Here is a 16,696-nt window from a genome sequence, read left to right as displayed (position 1 = left end):
TACTTTGACTTGTTCTTCCAGAGACAATTGGATAGCCATTTGAGAAGTGTTCCAAGTCAAAGCTTACTTTTTGGAGACTGTCCAAATCTAGATAGCTTGTGTCTCAAACGATCATGCCACATTGATAAGCTCTGTCATTTTAACTCCAACTTCTTATTTTGAACACGTGTGCCCATACGGTGCTTCTACACCCCCACTGTCTTTATGAACTGAGTCACCACTCCAAGGTTGCACAAGCTTGTTCGAGCTGTTGATTGAGTGTTGCACACTTTGAAAAGCAATTCAGTCCCCATCCAGGACTCTCCTCTTTTGTCTAATTTCCTTGTATTCCCCACTGACATGTGAGCTCCAAAATTCCAGTTTCCTTCTCTGACAGCTATTCCATTTCTTCAAGTTGTTTTTTATAACCCCCCCCCCCGGCCTTGATCATTTTCCACTGCTTAGGAGCATGGGTTTAAGGGATATATATTATTCTTTTGAACACAAGTCATGTACCTCCAAGACCTCTTTGTGATTCAGGGGCAGTCTCACCACAGGAATCAAGAGTTTGTAAGCTCCTCTTGAAGAAGAAAAGGGGTAACTGGGGTGGGTGGTAATAGGAGTCAGGTAATTCTTGAACAACACGGACAGATGTCCATTCCTTATATGAACAGTGCACAATTGCCAGGCTTGTATTCTGTAGCTCTATGAAACATTTTATGGATTGGGTGTAAAATGAGCACTCCTTGCATTCTTTTTTTTTTAAAATTCCACTCTTTAAAAAAATTTACTTATTTGAGAATGATCCAACATGGGAAGTGAGATACACAGCAGACCCATAGAATGGCAGATGTCCTAAACAGCACTCTGGCCTCAGAATCAGCCCTTAAGGCATGCGGATCTGGCTGAAAAGTCCATGAGAGTATTTCAGGCTTGGAAAGCCAAGACACTCTGGGGGGAAAAAAAAAAAAAAAAAAAAAAAAAACCCTAAATGAAAGATCTCTGCGAGTGAGATCCCAGTGGAAAGAACGGGTCATCAAAGAAGGAGGTACCTTTCTCTGAAGGGAGGAGAGAACTTCCACTTTGACCATGGCCTTGTCTAAATATGATCAGAGTCAGTGAACTCAGGGGGCTTCCATAGCCTTGGGAGCTCATGACAAGAGCCTAGGGTGATTACTGATGCCATAAACAAGAGTGTCAATTTGTTAAGTCAACAACAGGAGTCACTGTGCACTTACTCCTCATGTAGGATCTTTGTCCTTAGTGTGCTGTACATTGAGATTTAATGCTCTAACTAGTACTCAAACAGTATTTTTCACTTTATGTTTCTGTGTGGGAGCAAACTGTTGAAATCTTTACTTAATGTATGCTAAACTGATCTTCTGTATATAAAGAGAATCGAAAATGAATCTTAATGTGAATGGAAGGGGAGAGGGAGTGGGAAAGGGGAGGGTTGCGGGTGGGAGGGACGTTATGGGGGGGGAAGCCATTGTAACCCATAAGCTGTACTTTGGAAATTTATATTCATTTAACAAAAGTTTAAAAAAAATTACTTATTTGAAAGAGTTATAGAGAGAAGTAGAGACACACACACACAGAAGTCTTCCATCCTCTGGTTCCCTCCTCAAATGGCTGCAGTGTCCAGAGGTGAGCTGACCCAAAGCTTGGAGCCAGAAGCTTCTTCTGGGTCTCCCACATGGGTGCAGGGGCCCAAAGACTTGAGCCGTCCTCTGCTGCTATCCCAGGTACATTAGCAGGGAGCTGGATTGAAGGTAGAGAAGTCCGGACTCAAAACAGCTCTCTTAAAGGATGTTGGCGCTTCAGGCCGGGGCTTTAACCCACTGTGCCACAGCATAGGCCTGCCTCCTTGTATTTTAAACGAACACACAGGGCAGACATTATAACACAACAAGTTAAACTGCCACGTGGGAACCTACATCTCATATCAACGTGCCTGGTGGAATCCCTGATACTCTGTTTCCTGTTAAACTTCCCACTAATGTACCAGGTAGACAGCAGATGAGGGCTAAAATACCTAAGTCCTTGTCACACACATGGAGGATTTGGATGGAGTCCCAGGCTCCTGGCTTTGGCCTGGTCTAGCCCCAGCTATTGAGGGTTACTTAAGGAGTGAACCAATGGGTGAAAGAACTCTCTTTATGTCTCTTTCTCATTCTCTATCACTCTAACATTCAACTAAAAATGAGTAATAAATAAACAACACACAACCATGTGCACACACACACAGACATACACACACTTGCATCAGGAGCTGTGGTTCTACCTGAAGCTAAAATCACACTGCCTGCTTTGTGTGGAGGTACTCCTTGCATATAGAGCCCCCCTTTTTGTCTTGAATATTTGATTCTGTCTTTTGTTCAGCTTAGTAGATGCTTCAATTACCAAACATTCCAAATATTTCTTTCTGATAAGCTTTTTTATTTATCACTTCCGGAGCAAAACCCATGTGACAAATTTGCTGCATTTGAGGGCTTCTTTATAGGTGTTATTGACTAGTCCCTAAGACAGGCCTTGTAATGAGGCAAAGTGGTTTGTGTTAAATGACCCTTGTTAACTGCCCGTAGCTGTTGAATTCAACTCTGCTGTCATTTTCAGGATAGAAAATTCATGAACAGGAGATGTAGCTCATGTTGCTGTAACAGATGACGATAAAAAAGAAGGAGTTTATGCTGGGGAAATCTGATTGAATTTCTCCTGTTACCTCCCTTACGGGCCTGTCTGTCCTTGTGTCTGCTGCCAGGATTTGGGAGGAAGGAGCCTATGCATTACAGAGAATAAGCCCAGGACAGGATTTACATGAAGACACAGAGGAGCCACTGCTACTTGCTGTGTTTCTGGCTCACTGGAGGTGGGCTCTCAGCTGATTACTCATGCCTTCCAGACCAGACCTGTGTGCCTACACCTAATCACTTTAACATCTATGGCTGAATTAAATATTGAATCAATTATTGAATTTGGCTTTTCAAATGAGACTTTAATCACTGCAATTCTTCTAGAAAGAATTTTCCTAGTTTTCCCTTGAATTTAAAATAGGTTTTGTTTTGTTTTTTAAAAAAGAAAAGACTTCCATTTGCTGGTTCACTCTCTCAGTGTCTTCAACAGCCAGTGAAGGGCTGTACTGAAGCTAGTATCCAGAAAATGCATCTGCTCTCACATGGGCAGCAGGGGCACAAGTACGTGGGCCGTCATTCACTGCCTTCCCAGGCACATTACTTTGCTTCAGATCCAGCTTCCTGCTAATGTACAGGGCTGTTCTAGCAAGCAGTAACCTGACCCTCTGTGCTACAATGCTAGCCCCTGGTTCTAATATTTGATGGAAGCCTGATAGTTGTAAGTGATTTTTTTTGAAAAGTCTATCTATGTAACCTGATTCTTTAAAATTCAATGACCTCATGACATTTTTTAAATTTAAATAGTTTCAATTTTAGTGGTGGGCATTTGATCCAGCAGTTTATATGCCTGCCACTCATATCAGAATGCCTGCGTTTGAATTCTGGTTCCACTTTTGGTTCTAGATTTTTGTAAAAGTGCATCTTGGAAGGCACCAAATGATGGCCCAAATACTTGGATCCCTGCTACCCTGTGGAAGATGCAGACTGAGTTCCTGGTTCCTGTTTTGGGTGCTGGCTTTTGTGAACATTTATGGAATAAACCTGTGAATGGAATATCTATGTCTGTCTTTGTCTTTATCATAATATGAAAATAAATGAATAAAAAATTTAAACAATGGATAGCTTTTTTTTGGAATACTATTATCATGCTTTTCTTGATTAGCAATTTGTAGAAATGCTTAAAATTTTACTCAAGAACCTGAACTAGGAAGCTACATGTATTTAAGTTTGGGGTAGGGAAGAATATAATATCCTAAGCATACTTAGCTGAAAATTTTTCTCTTTGATATCTCACTCAGTTTTTCAAATATTAATACCAATGATCATATTTGGGAGGTTAGCTCTTAACTTTCCTTCCACTTCTTGCAAAGGAGCCAACTACATTTTGGATAAATTGAATAAGGCTGACTTCCTGCAGTACAGTGACTTGTTTAGTTTGTACTTTGCCACATACAGTCATGCACTCCCTGGCAAAGTTTTGGTCAAGGATGTACTGCATATACATTGATGTCCCTTTGACCCTTCCGATCATATCTCCTAGTGGTGTCTCGGCTGGCTGTATGTTGTGTAAGAATGTACTACGACGTCTGCGCAGCAGGAAAGTCTCCGACATCTTTCTCAAAACCTGGCCCCATCATCAAGTGATCCTTAACTGCATTCTCATCAAACCACTCCTGCTGTTGCCTAACTGCAAAGCTGACTTCCTGTCAGACCCCGCCTTTCTGTTTGTATTGTGATTCAGGCACTGAGGAGGGGCAATGAGGGAACAACTTCCTGAAGCATATTCTTTAGATTATGTCCGCTAAAGTGCTTTTTCCTATCGTGATGGAGGAAGAGCACAAAGTGGTTGACAGTTTGCAACCTGGCCCCTGCCACACTGGGGGATATTTTACAAGTATCCTCTGGACTGTTCTCCAGATTCACCCACAATATGGCACTGTTACTATTTGATGAAGATGTATGCTTACTACTGGTTAATTATTCCAGATGTTTCTACAATAATGTTTTTCTGGTTACTCTTCTTTGAATTTTTGTTCTATTATTAACTAGAGGCTTGTATCATATTGAGTGTAGTCAGTTTTCTTTGGTGGGAATTTATTTCAGAGAAAATAAATTATTTTCATATACATTCTACTCTGCCTAAAATGATCAATTGGCCATTTCAGGAAATATAAATGCTTGATAAATAATTGTGTGTGTATATGAGAGAGAGAGAAGAGAGAGAGAGAGAGAGAGAGAGAGATCAGAAAGCACTTCTAGTAGCCTTTCTCCTTTCTCACATGAGGTCATATTCCTTTGAAAGTCAGGCACCCAATCAGGTAGTGCAGGGACATTTTTTTTTTCTGACATGTTGTTGGGGCTAAGCAAATTGCTTAAAATCAAAATTACATATTACACACAGAGAGATACAATTATGACACTTTCAGAATCGGAACTACTGCTATGGAATTTTGGCAAAATACAAGGACACTAATTTGGACTATTTAAGAAAAGGGTTATATCCGTGGACCATCATCATTGTGGGGAGCAAACCGGACTAGACTGAGTTACTGGAATTAAGACTTATTCTATGCATCTGCTCTCCCACAATATGGCGCTGGGAGAGAAGTAAACAGCTTCCGCACAGCTGCCTCCAGTTCAACCAATAAACTGTAGGACTTGCTACTGATTGGAGGAGAGCAGCGTACTCGGTGTGTGGGCAGCCGAGTTGGGATTGGCGGAGGAGGACTATAAAGGAGGAGAGAGACGGCATGCACCAGGAACATCTAAGGGGAACATCTAGCTGAAGGAACACCCGTGCAGCCCCCGAGAAGAGCCGGCCGGCGGTGTGCCGCTCCCCTGTGGAAGTGGGGAATGTGGCCAGGGGGAACTGCCCTTCCACGGAGGTGGAAGGGATAGTAGCCAACCCGGGAAGAACCAGCAGCAAACCCGGGGAGGGCCGAGCAGACGAAAGAACAGCGCAGGGTCCTGTGTCGTTCCTCCACGAAGAGGGGGAGTGACATGATGGTGCCGTGACTCGGATAGGAAGCCTAGGCAGGGCTTAGTGTCGTTCCCCCACGAAGACGGGGAGCGACAATCATCATTCCCCATCCGTGGAGAGTTATGGAGCTTCAGTTAGTTTCTGTGATATACTGGATAGAACAGCATGAAGTTGGAAGGTTCTTTTGAATATTCTTTAAAAACAAAGATTTATTTATTTATTTAAAATTCAGAGAGAGGGTGAGAGAGGTCTTCTACCCACTTTTCAATGGTTCACTGCCTAAATGGCACAATATCCAGAGCCGGGCCCAACTGAAGCTAGGAACTCCATCCTGGTCTCCCACATGAGTAACAGGAACCCAAACACTGGGACCATTATTCGCTTTTCCCAGGCTCTCTATCATGATGCTGAATTAGAAGCAGAGTAGCCAGGACTCAAACTGGTATTCTGATACTGCATTCTCATATTGAAAGTGGCGGCTTAGCCCATTGCACCACTATATTGGCCTGATTTTTTTCCTTCTAAGCCATTGGAGAGTCTGTGGCCCTATCCTCTGAATTATCCATAAATATCTGCCTTCAAATTAACATGATGAGAATCACTCAAAGCTATACCACCTGTATAGAGAAGAGGAGTTATAATAAATCAACTAATGAAGACTTAAAGCAACCAAACAAAGGTCAGAGTGGAAAGGACAGGGACATGTTACTAGTTAGACAATCATCTTTTGTTTTCCCCCACTGTATTCATCAACATAATCCTTCATTGCATGAAATAATAATGGATTGACAACCTATAATTCATTCAGTCATTTCCTATAATTTCATTGTGATTCTACTAATTTTTAGCTATAGTTTCAGGTTTTGAGGTACAGAAATAGTGTTTCTGAACACAGCCTGTCAGAGAAGATGGATAAATTAAACTGTTTTTGATAAAATGCAATATGTGTTAAAATGGAAATTATTTTTCAAATACTAGTACCTACGATAAATGAAGTATAAATAATGTGCTAATTTCTTTTTGAAAAGCTTGTGTTTTAACTTGTCTGAGAGAAAACGCTAATTCTAAATTTAAGTAAATTAACTTACTTAAGAAATGCCTTAATACTATACTAGAAAAGACAGAAGATTTACTCAAATCTTTTTTTTTTAATTTTTACTTCTTTATTTATATAAAGGGATTAGATTTCATGTATTTCATATATAAAATGTGAAGAGCATGATGATACTTCACAACCTGCCCTTCCTCTCTCCCTCACTCCTATCTTACTTTTTCTTATTTTTCTTTTATTTTTTACAGTGATGTATTTTCAGTTTACTTTATAATCACAGCTTAACCATCCACTACATAAAGAATTCAACAAGTGGTAAGTTAAAAAAACTGCCATATTTGTGCATGCAGTTACAGATGTAATAATTATTATAAGAGATCCTGTGTATACCTTGCCCTATTACTCCCAGTAATGGCATAGTAAAACCAATACCACAGGGGCTGGCGTTGTGCCTCAGCAGGTTAACGCCCTGGGCTGATAGTGCCAGCATCCCATATGGGTGCTGCTTCAAGACTCGGATGCTCCACTTCCCATTCAGCTCCCTGCTATCGCCTGGGAATGCAGTACAAAATGGCCCAAGTCCTTGGGCCCCTGCACCCATGTGGAAGACCTGGAAGAAGCTCCTGGCTCCTGGCTTTGGATCAGTCCAACTCTCTCCATAGTGGCCAATTGGGGAGTGAACCAGCAGATGGAAGATCTCTCTCTCTCTCTCTCTCTCTCTCTGCCTCTTCCCTCTCTCTCTAACTCTGACTTTCCAATAAATAAATAAATCTTTTAAAAAAATGTGCCAAAAAAAACCCCACAATGCCACGACAGCGTATTCACATTGATCAAAGTAAAGATGTTGAAGAATACTTCACCACAATGGTACATCTTATTATCCTTTTAAAATTAAAATGCTCTCAGAAAAATTTAAAAAAAGAATCAGATGAATTTATGGAATTTCATGTGTTATTTCGATACACATATGCATTGTTAATGCCCAGGAAAGGTAAATTGATATTTTTTCTTTACTTTTAACTTTTATTTAATGAATATAAATTTCCAAAATACAGCTTATGGATTACAATGCACAGTGACTCCCGTTGTTGACTTAACAAATTGACACTCTTGTTTATGGCCTCAGTAATCACCCTAGGCTCTTGTCATGAGCTCCCAAGGCTATGGAAGCCCCCTGAGTTCACGGACTCTGATCATATTTAGACAAGGCCATGGTCAAAGTGGAAGTTCTCTCCTCCCTTCAGAGAAAGGTACCTCCTTCTTTGATGACCCGTTCTTTCCACTGGGATCTCACTCACAGAGATCTTCATTTTTTTTTTTTTTTTTTTTTTTCCCCCCAGAGTGTCTTGGCTTTCCATGCCTGAAATACTCCCATGGGCTTTTCAGCCGAATCCGAATGCCTTTAGGGCTGATTCTGAGGCCAGAGTGCTGTTTAGGACATCTGCCATTCTATGGGTCTGCTGTGTATCTCGCTTCCCATGTTGGATTGTTCTCTCCCTTTTTTATTCTATCAGCTAGTATTTGCAGACACTATTCTTGTTTATGTGATCCCTTTGGTTCTTATAGTCCTATCATTATGATCAATTGTGAACAGAAATTGATCACTGAGAGTAGTGAGATGGCATTGGTACATGCCACCTTGATGGGATTGAATTGGAATCCCCTGGTATGTTTCTAACTCTACCATTTGAGGTAAGTCAGCTTGAGCATGTCCTGAATTGCACATCTCTTCCCTCTATTATTCCCACTCTTATATTTAACAGCGATCACTTTTCAGTTAAGTTTCAGCACTTAAGAAGAATTGTTTATTTTTTTGAGATTTTTTGACATCTTTATTTACAAGTAGCAAAGACAGAATATGAATATAAATTTCCAAAGTACAGCTTATGGGTTACAATGGCTTCCCCCCCATAACGTCCCTCCCACCCGTAACCCTCCCCTTTCCCACTCCCTCTCCCCTTCCATTCACATTAAGATTCATTTTTGATTCTCTTTATATACAGAAGATCAGTTTAGCATACATTAAGTAAAGATTTCAACAGTTTGCTCCCACACAGAAACATAAAGTGAAAAATACTGTTTGAATACTAGTTATAGCATTAAATCTCAATGTACAGCACACTAAGGACAAAGATCCTACATGAGGAGTAAGTGCACAGTGACTCCTGTTGTTGACTTAACAAATTCACACCCTTGTTTATGGCATCAGTAATCACCCTAGGCTCTTGTCACGAGCTGCCAAGGCTATGGAAGCCCCCTGAGTTCACGGACTCTGATCATATTTAGACAAGGCCATGGTCAAAGTGGAAGTTCTCTCCTCTCTTCAGAGAAAGGTACCTCCTTCTTTGATGACCCGTTCTTTCCACTGGGATCTCACTCACAGAGATCTTTCATTTAGGTGTGTTTTTTCTTTTTTTTTTTCCCCAAAGTGTCTTGCCTTTCCATGCCTGAAATATTCTCATGGGTGTCTCTATTATTGCATTTTCTTTTCATTATGAATAAGTCTTCTCTGAATATTCATACCTAAGGCGTTGTGTGAAAATACACTTTTATTTCGCTGAAACAGTGCAGAGCATGCAATTTGCTGCAGGTTTAGTTTTAAAAGAAACCTCCAAATTATCTCAAGAGTGGCCTTTACAGTTTACAGTGCTATCATCTCTATATGGCTGTCCCAGTTTCTCTACATCTTCACAGCATTTTTTTTTTTATTTTTTTATTTTAGACATTTTGATAGTAGTATAGTGATAGGTCATTTGATTTTAATTTAATTTCCCCAAATAACTAGTGATATTGAACATCCTTTCTTTGTTGATTTAACCACCTATTTTCTAGATTCTGATTGGATTTTGTCTTTTACTAAGGCATTTTGAAAGTTCTTCATAAGTTCATCACAAAAACATTTTAATCAAATAATATGGCTTACAAAAATTTTCTTCCAGTCTATAGGCTGCCATTTATTTAATTTTTTCCTGAATGATATTTTTAAAAGATTTATTTATTTACTTGAAAGAGTTATACAGAGAGAGAGGAGAGGCAGAGAGTGGGAGAGAGAGAGGTCTTCCATCCGCTGGTTCACTCCCTAAGTGGCCACAATGGCAGGAGCTACACCAATCCGAAGCCAGGATCCAGAAGCTTCCTCCCGGACTCCCATGTGGGTGTAGGGGCCCAAGGACTTGGGCCATCCCTCCTTTCCCAGGCTGGATGGGAAGTGGAGCAGCGGGGACTTGAACCAGCGCCTATATGGGTCTAAAAATTTATTAACATTAGATTCTTAGTGTCACAGCAAATTCATGATAATCACTGTGACACAATTCTCATCAATTGTCATGTTAATGTGATATTAATTCAAACTGAACAGATTCAGTATAGTTTATACATACAGTTCTTTTTTTTTTTTTTTTTTTTTGACAGGCAGAGTGGACAGTGAGAGAGAGAGACAGAGAGAAAGGTCTTCCTTTGCCATTGGTTCACCCTCCAATGGCTGCCACAGCCAGCGCGCTGCGGCCGGCGCACCACGCTGATCCGTTGGCAGGAGCCAGGTACTTATCCTGGTCTCCCATGGGGTGCAGGGCCCAAGGACTTGGGCCATCCTCCACTGTACTCCCGGGCCACAGCAGAGAGCTGGCCTGGAAGAGGGGCAACCAGGACAGAATCTGGCGCCCCGACCGGGACTAGAACCCGGTTTGCCGGTGCCGCAAGGTGGAGGATTAACCTAGTGAGCCGTGGCGCCGGCCTTATACATACAGTTCTAAGAATATGAGGATCCTTCTGTTTTGGATTACAATTTTGTAGTCAACTCTAAGAACCCTTTGCCTAGCATAGATCCAGAAGATTTTCTCTAGACTTGAACAGGTCAGGGAAAGCTGCTGTCCTTGAATCTGTGTTACTTGCCTCTAATTTTGTAAGAGAGAAAGAAAAAGTATCTGTAGTTTGTATTTAATGTTTAATCTGGGTGCTCAAATCCTGCCTTGGCCTATTTTGTTTCTATAATTTTACTTTAGAATAGGTAAATGTGCATAAGGGGCTAGTGAGGGAGGGTTGTGTATATTAAAAGTGTTTGTTAAAAATCAAACGTCTATGGGAATGTCAACACATTTAAGGCATGAATAGGTAAATTGAATTACTTAAATGAGTATCTACATTAGTGTTAGAAATGGGATCAAAAACAATTATGCCTGATGATTTAGTAACAATGAAAAATCATTCAACTTCTGAGCATGGTATATGCCTTAGGAAGATGAAATACCATCTTAAATCCTTTCCAAAAGGGAACTAAAGTGGTACTAAAATCAAGCTTTCTCATTCATTTGTTGACAGAACTTGTCCTAATTTTTTGTTTTGTACTTTTTTTCCCCTTGAAAACCCAACAAACAATTGTCATTTTTAACAGTAAGCAGCATTCCGTTGATAATACAAGAATGATTTTATTCTAATAAATATAATGTGAAAAAGTTTACTCTATAACTAGTTTCTATCCCACAGAAGAGTTTATTAATTTTCCTTTTTTTAAATAGTATATAAAAATATTAAATAGGGGCCAGCACTGTGTCATAGCTGTTAAAGCCACCGCCTGCAGTGCTGGAATTCCATATGGGCACCAGTTCGAGTCCCGGCTGCTCCACTTCCAATCCAGCTCTCTGCTTTGGTCTGGAAGAGCAGTGGAAGATGACCCAAGTCCTTGGGCCCCTGTAACCGTGTGGGACACCCAGAGGAGGAGAATCCTGGCTCTTGGCTTTGGGTCTCCACAGCTCCAGTCGTGGGGCCATCTGGGAAGTGAACCAGTGGAAGGCAGATCTCTCTCTCTCTCTCTGCCTCTTACTCTCTGTAACTCTGCTTTCAAATAAACAAATAAATCTTTTAAAAATATATTAAATCAATTTGGTTTATAAGTATCATTTTGTGATTTTCAAATGAATTCCTCTAATGTTTAATGATAAGAAATATGTTAATCTTTGATTTGAGATTTGTGATTTATATGCTACTTACCGCAATCACAAACTTTAAAACTCAAGAATGTTTATAGATTTTATGCAATGTCATTTTGATAATATAGCCCTATTTTCTTCATATACGATTTTTAATATTATGACATTTCTAAAAACCATGATGACTTTGTAACTCCAGAAGTAATCTTCCCTTTTTGTGGAATATAATTATTATTATTATTTTTTTTTTTGACAGGCAGAGTGGACAGTGAGAGAGAGAGACAGAGAGAAAGGTCTTCCTTTTGCTGTTGGTTCACCCTCCAATGGCCGCCGCGGCCGGTGCCCTGCGGCCAGTGCACCACGCTGGTCTGAAGGCAGGAGCCAGGTACTTATCCTGGTCTCCCAAGGGGTGCAGGGCCCAAGGACTTGGGACATCCTCCACTGCCTTCCCGGGCCACAGCAGAGAGCTGGCCTGGAAGAGGGGCAACCAGGACAGAATCTGGCGCCCCGACGGGGACTAGAACCCGGTGTGCCGGCGCTGTAAGGCGGAGGATTAACCTATTGAGCCGCGGTGCTGGCCGGAATATAAATATTTTAATACACTACTTCAGATGATCTACTGATACTCATTTTATGATTGTTACTTTAATAACTAATAAATGTAACTATTTTTTCTGAAATTTTCTTTTTCTGTGCAAATTTTTTTATAGTTTGGCTGACACTTTTATTCTAGCTTCATAAAATGCTTAAAAAGTGTCCTTATTATAGATTTTGGAAATGTTTAAATAGGCTGAAGCATTTTTTGTTTATTTTTAAAATTTAACTTTTCAAAGAAGTATCTTAATCATTTTTCTAGATGTAAGTTACTAATTAAGTTTCATTGGTTGTAAACTATCTTGAGATAATAATATTGAAATTTTCTCATTTTTCTTATGATTACTGATTAACTCAGATATATTACCATTTTTTCTTAATGAATTTAAGCATTTTAGGGGAGAATTTTAAATAACACATCCTATTTTATTTCAAATAACTAAACATAAAACTCTAAATTTAACTTTATCTTCATTATAGGAATTGTATTTTCAAGAAGACTTTACATTAGATATATTATTCTCAATATATAGTTTATCACATTATAGAAAAAATTTTCACTGCAATTCATAGTATATTGAGATTTTGATTTGCCAGTATATGACATATTTTTACTGTCTGTAATATAAAGACTTCCCTAGGCCGGCGCCATGGCTCAGTAGGCTAATCCTCTGCCTGAGGTGCTGGCACACTGGGTTCTAGTCCCGGTCGGGGCGCCAGATTCTGTCCTGGGTGCCCCTCTTCCAGGCCAGCTCTCTGCTGTGGCCAGGGAGTGCAGTGGAGGATGGCCCAAGTGCTTGGGCCCTGCACCCCATGGGAGACCAGGAGGAAGCACCTGGCTCCTGGCTTTGGATCAGTGCAGTACAATGGCCGCAGCGCGCCGGCGGCAGCGGCCATTGGAGGGTGAACCAACGGTAAAGGAAGACCTTTCTCTCTGTCTCTCTCTTTCACTGTCCACTCTGCCTGTCAAAAAACAAAAAACAAAACAAAAAAACAAACAAACAAAAAACAAACAAAAAACAAACAACTTCCTGTTTACAATGCCCACAATTTAATGAACTTTAATTAATTGAAGGATATAGATTATACATTTAATTTTTAAATATATTTTAATCTGTTGGTTATAACCATATTAATTCTTGAATAACCTCTCTCTTGTTGCATATCTTGTCAGCTAAAATAGAATATTACAAAAACCAGTGACAGTCACACGTGAATTTTATTGAAAACAAGCAAATGAGAGGCAAGGCAACCAATCGGGACTGGCCACTGATCGGAAGCAACACTCCTTACCAGAGTGTGGCCCTTAACAGTGAGTTACACAGCTTTTTATAGTATTCTGTCCACTAGGACTCACAATTTCAAACTGAACCCCTGCTATGCAATGAACAATAAAAAAAACCTAGTGTATGATTATAAGATAATAGTTAACAATAATAAACCCAATAACAGATCCAAGATATGGTTGTAAGATAGCAGTGAAGGACACACTTCTGTCAGCCTAGTTCCTGGGAACTTGGGCCCACTTGGTTTCACAAAATACACCCTTAGCCATTAGCAAGCAAAGCTAGTATGTACAGAAGCAAGAGACCTGCAATTAGCTTTTAGCCATACTCACTCCATTTTGATTTTGACTCTACATTCTGAAGATCACATGCCTGCTTTCTGCCTTAAAAAGATTACACATATGTTTGATGGTTTCCACTCGAATGTGATTTCAGTAATTAGTTTTTCAAGTATTTTCTCATGGAATTCTTGCCTGAGTGGTAAGGCAGATCTTTTAGTTGCTTACCAATGTGCACATGTGCTTTCTTTCATCTACAAAAGGTCAATGAGGTGGCAAGAATGCATGCTTGGTGTTTTGTCCATTCTTCCTGTCTCAGGTTTAGAGTGTGCTATTTGAAAGGGAAATAGCATCTTGATGCCCTGAAGACCGTCAGGAATCTAGGGCAGTCAGAGTTGAGTGCCCATTTAAAGTCTTTCATGAGATTTTAATCAGGAAGGCGTTGTGGACTGGGCTCCTATCTGAAGGCTCAGCTGAGGATGATCCATTTCCAATCTTACTCATGCTTCTTAAAATAATTCAGTTCCTTGATCGGTGAATGAAGGTCTATGTTTTTCACTGGCCCTTCCTGAACAGGCAGGCAGTCCCCTCAACAGGGAAACAGCAGTGTCGCTGCCTTAACTCAGAGGAAGAAAGAAACAAAATTTCCAAATAGGAGCCAATGTTTTTGTAATCTACCTATCAGTAGTTATGCCACAAATGGGGTGCTGCAGCATGGTGGGTAAGCCACTGCCTGCAGTGCCAGATCCCGTATGGGCACCAGTTGGAGTCTCGGCTGCTCCACTTCCAATCCAGCTCTATGCTGTGGCCTGGGAAAGCAGTAGAGGATGGACCAAGTTCTTGGGCTTCTGCACCCCTGTGGGAGACCCAGAAGAGGCTCTAGGTTCTTGGCTTCAGATCAGCCTGATTCCTGTCATTGTGGTCATTTGTGGAGTGAACCAGTAGATGGAGAAGTCTCTCTCTCTCTCTCTCTCTCTCTCTCTCTCTCCCTTTCTCTAACTCTGCCTTTCAAATAAATGAATAAATCTCTAGAAGAAAGAGGAAGTTATACCACACATCTCAGGGGCATTCCGTATGAGAGCCAGCCTTTCACTCCAACAAGGGTTAGGTAGTGATTATACAAGGTGTAAATGTGAGGGACAGGTCTTAGAAGATGTCTGCTCCAAGAAATGACGCTTCAGGCTTAGACCCTCAATGTCATTCCGCTAGCTGGTGAGAGAAGGACATTTAAATTACTGATCATCTATTTTATTAGGTTTTCTCATAACTGCCATCAGGAAGATGATAAAATCATGCTACATAAATCATTTTAAATAGATCCGTTTGGGTATTTAAAGAATATTTGAAAGATCATTAACTTAGTCCCTGATAGTATCATTCAGTAGCCACTAGTCCTGAAATCATACTTCTGGAATTCTTGCTATATGATCCCTATTTTACACGCTCCCCCGTAAATAAAGAAGAAAATAAATAAATAATCATAGACTCATTAACTAACTGTAGCTACCCTGGATGAAAACATAAAATAATAAAGCTGCTGTATTCTCTGTGTTCTTCTATGTCTGAAAGCCTGATACCTTACCCTACCTGAGGGGCTTGGTTCTCTCTCTTTATCTGTCTTCTCCCTTTTTTTCCTTGCTGTGTTTTAAATAATGTAGTTCTATTCACCATTTTTCTTAAAGTTCCTGAGAATTACTTATGGGCAATTTTTAGTACCTTGATTTGGTTTTGTACAATGTTGAAACTGATGTTTAATGTCCCTGCAAAAAGTTTGAGCATGTCTATATCAGGAAGTGCGTTTTCCTAAATTACTCATCTCAGGTTCATTTTTTATAAATGCATTACTTTCAAAAATAGTGTAGACAGCACAATGTTGGAATTGTATTATCTTTTTGTCTCATCTTTATTTTCTTCCATGAGATTTACTTTGCTCTGATATTTTAGAAGGGTGTACTTATGTATATAAAATATTAATTACTTAGTTCTTTCTTAAAGGATAGAGGTCTACATCAATATTAGGGATCAAAATTTGTTTGTTGGGGCCCGGCGCCATGGCTCACTTGGTTAATCCTCCGCCTGCGGCGGCAGCATCCCATGTGGGTACCGGGTTCTAGTTCTGGCTGCTCCTCTTCTAGTCCAGCTCTCTGCTGTGGCCCGGGAGGGCAGTGGAGGATGGCCCAAGTGCTTGGGCCCCTGCACCCGCGTGGGAGACCAGGAAGAAGCACCAGGCGCCTGGCTCCGGATCGGCGCAGCGCCGGCTGTGGAGGCCATTTTTGGGGTGAACCAACAGAAGGAAGGCCTTTCTCTCTGTCTCTCTCTCTCTCACTATTTATATCTCAACCTGTCAAATAAATAAATAAAAAAATTGTTTTGTCAGATATTCTTTTCACTTTTAGTTTCAAAAATTGATGATACTGTGCATATCAGGGAAATTCACTGCTTTCCCATAATTTCTTTCCTGTTTCAATGAGAATTCAGGATGCTCTTGCATTCTGTAAAGATTTTACTATGACTATTGAAACAAATTTCCTCAAACCTGATGGCTTACAACAACATAAATTGATGCTTTCACAGTTTTGGAGGCCAGAAACTGCCTGAAATCAAAATCAGTCGTTCAAAATCAAGGTATTTGCGGGCCTGCACTTGTGCGAGACTGTGGGGCAGCATCTATTCTTTGAGCTTCCTCCTGGTATTCCCTTGGCTTGTGACTGCATCTTCCCTTCTGATTGCTTCCTCCTCTGTATGTTAAGTGTCCTTCTCTATACCTGCTCTTGTAATTGCATTTCTCCAATAACCGAGAATAACCCTGCTATCTCAAGATCATTAATATAATCACACCTGGAAGGCTTTACCACAGAAGAAGTGTTTATAGATCCCAGAGATGAAGCACACAGGCACAACTTGGAAGGCTCTAATTTAGCCTATCATAGACACTGAATTATTTTCCTTTATGCATTAATTAATGTATTC

The 16,696-nt window shown here is 40.4% G+C and overlaps 1 long non-coding RNA gene across 1 annotated transcript; it reads left to right on the top strand.

The window, feature by feature from the left end:
- Positions 1-5,082: 5,082 nt before the first annotated feature.
- LOC127491583 (uncharacterized) lies at positions 5,083-14,010 on the top strand. Its single transcript, XR_007920330.2, has 3 exons — positions 5,083-6,271; positions 6,892-6,958; positions 13,337-14,010. It is a non-coding gene; the product is annotated as an uncharacterized lncRNA (long non-coding RNA).
- Positions 14,011-16,696: the final 2,686 nt, after the last annotated feature.

This window comes from Oryctolagus cuniculus, chromosome 3 (genome assembly GCF_964237555.1).
Source record: "Oryctolagus cuniculus chromosome 3, mOryCun1.1, whole genome shotgun sequence".
In the NCBI taxonomy this organism is placed as follows: Eukaryota; Metazoa; Chordata; class Mammalia; order Lagomorpha; family Leporidae; genus Oryctolagus; species Oryctolagus cuniculus.
The sequence above is the reverse complement of the archived record's forward strand: the minus strand, read 5'-3'. Positions and strand labels throughout refer to the sequence as shown.